The sequence below is a fragment of the Monodelphis domestica genome, chromosome 4 (assembly GCF_027887165.1).
Source record: "Monodelphis domestica isolate mMonDom1 chromosome 4, mMonDom1.pri, whole genome shotgun sequence".
NCBI lineage: Eukaryota > Metazoa > Chordata > Mammalia > Didelphimorphia > Didelphidae > Monodelphis > Monodelphis domestica.
The window spans coordinates 94,792,995-94,795,755 of NC_077230.1; the positions used below are offsets into that span (position 1 = coordinate 94,792,995).

A 2,761-nucleotide genomic window follows, 5' to 3' on the forward strand; every position below is an offset into this window, starting at 1 on the left:
CCAATAAGCATTTATTAAGCACCTACTATGTTCTAGCCTCTATTGCTAAGCACTGAGGATACAAGAAAGGCAAAAGATAGTTCTTGCCCTCAGGGAGTTCACAGTCTAAAGAAGGAGAAAATGTTCAAATTATTATGTACAAACAAGATATGTACAGGACAAACTGTAGTTAATAATTTGATTTGCTTTATAACAAAATATATAAATGCTATGGTGCTGTTCATTGATTTCAGTTGTGTTCAACTCTTTGGGTCCTCATTTAGGGTTTTCATGGCAGAGATGCTATTTTTTTCTCCATCTTATTTTACAAATAAGCAAACTGAGGCAAGCAGAGTGAAATGACTTGTCCAGGGTAGTAAGGCTCTGAGACCAGATTTGACCTCATGAAGATGAGTCTTCCTGATTACAAATATAGTGTTCTATCCATTATACCATATAACTGCTTCATATAAATGCTGTAGAGGGTGAAATTTTCTGTTACTAAAAATATGTAGTGTGGAAAGGAAAACTAAAGCAAGTTCTGGATTTTCTGCCACTGAGTTGGAACCAACAGCAGGTGGAATGTTAGAGAGAAGATATTGACAAGACTGACAGTTGGTGGGGGAAGGGGCAACTGGGAGTGGCAGTTGGTCTTGTGACTAGCACTTCCTTCCTGGCTCTGGAACTAGAAGGAGCTTTCTCTCTGTCTCTGAATAGAAGTGGTTCTATTTTCCTGATTTTCCCAACTGTGTGCTCTACCTGGATTCCTGTGATCCTGTCATCAACAAAAGGACTTAAAGGAAGCAGTTTGAACTGTAAGTCCAGTCTTTAGGGGTGTCAGCCTGAAGAGACAGGCCCAACCAGCTCTGAAGGTCAGAGCTTTTATTCCTCTCACTGTCTACTGCTAAATCTCTTGAAATTAAGAAAGCCAGCACAGATATAGCATAGACAGTAATAAAAGAAACCCATCACCAATCTGTGAGGTCTGGCCTCAGCTCAAAAGCTGAGAGAGACTCAAAAACCTCATCTAGGGAAATCTCGATTTCCTCTTCCCTGATGCCTTCCCAATCCAAACTTGTTATTAAAATTTATCTTTACTTGAATATCACAGTCAGATAAGAGGACTAACATTTCAGGGGACATAGAGGGAGCTGAACCTTCAGACAGCCATTCAACAATAAGTGGTCCTTATTGGACCCCTGCTGGGTGACCTTGGTCTGGGGGGAGGCTTGTCCCTCAGGAGGGTCCATGCTTACCTGCTCTGGGGTATCCGCAACATCAATCTATAGAGAAGACATCCCCTCAGGCTATCATAAGTGGCCCATTTCTCAGGAACCCCATTTTTCAAAAATAGTCTCTCGGCAGGGGGTATCTCTCTCCTTTTGCCTCACCAGCAGCCATATTCCCTCTCTCCCTTCAACTCCTCCATTCCCTGCTATAAAACCTTCCATATCCCCTGTTCCACCCATTTTCCCTATAAATATTACAGTAGATGTGAAAAATAAGCAACATAATTAACTATAATGCTAACATGCTTCCTCATGAAGATGTGGAAATGGTCTTAAATTCTCAAAAACTCTTTTATCAAGTTATAAACTCTGGAATATCCTTCTGTGGAGGGGGCTAGAGGTGAGCCCTGCAAGATTCTATAACTTAGCTTAGAAATAAAAAGAGAAATTTATTAATTTGGAATTCATGTTAAATTTGGCTGGGAGGTGAGCATAGATGGGATGCTGCCTCCTAGAGGGGATATGTTCTGTGTCTTTTATACTCTTATAAAAAACGGGGATTCTTCTGTGACTGGTAATGGAATGAGGTTGGGTAAGAGTTGGGGGATGTTTGTTATCTGACAGGATGTCCTGAAGACACAAGAGGTGATCCTCATAGTTTAGGGGGTGAGTAGATGTCTTAGATACAACCAGATGGTATCAAAGCCCATTGCATAGCCTAGAGGGGAATCTCTATGTCCATCTCAAAATCTAGGGGGAAATTCCAAGGGGAATATTTGTCTCAGGGGTCTTTCTTATTGTTAGTGTTTGATGTTCAAGGTTACCCTTTCCTCAGCATTAATAAGAAATGAGAGGAAGGAAAGAATTTTCTTGCTTATATTTTGAGCTGAAGCACTTCTATAATTTGAGGCAACAAAGGGAAATCCAGAGTCCCATGCCACTTCCAAGCTGGAAAAAAATTCTTGGATGGACTAATGGAATTCTTTGTGTCTGCTGTTCAAGGATAAGGCAAAGGAAGGAGCCTAATAGGATCAAAGCTCTAGAGGACCCCATTATCTAGAGCTGGGGAGGAGTTTAGACATTGTCTAATCTAATCCCTTTATTTTACTGATGATGGAACTGAGGCTCAGAGATGGAGGTCACACAGGGGGTAAGCAGACAGACAGGATAATAATTTACTGTATTTCAAAGTGTATGATTGATTCAGGTGAATTAAGAAGCACCAGGAAACAATATACACTGATTATAACAATGTAAATGAAGGGAGAGAAGGTAGGAGGAGAAAGAAGAAGGAAGAGGAGGAGAAAGAAGAAAGAAAGAAAGAAAGAAAGAAAGAAAGAAAGAAAGAAAGAAAGAAAGGAAGGAGGGAAGAAAGAAAGAAAGAAAGAAAGAGAGAGAGAGAGAGAGAGAAAGAAAGAAAGAGAGGAAGGAAGGAAGGAAGGAAGGAAGGAAGGAAGGAAGGAAGGAAGGAAGGAAGGAAGGAAGGAAGGAAGGAAGGAAGGAAGGAAGGAAGGAAGGAAGGAAACGCTTAGAGTTGAGAAAATTTACTTCTC

The 2,761-nt window shown here is 40.7% G+C and overlaps 1 long non-coding RNA gene across 1 annotated transcript in view; it reads left to right on the plus strand.

The window, feature by feature from the left end:
• Positions 1-658: 658 nt before the first annotated feature.
• LOC103106125 (uncharacterized) overlaps positions 659-2,761 on the plus strand; it is a 10,900-nt gene continuing 8,797 nt past the window's right edge. The window contains exon 1 of the long non-coding RNA XR_008911143.1: positions 659-794. This is a non-coding gene — a long non-coding RNA (uncharacterized LOC103106125). The remainder of the gene's footprint in view (positions 795-2,761) is intronic.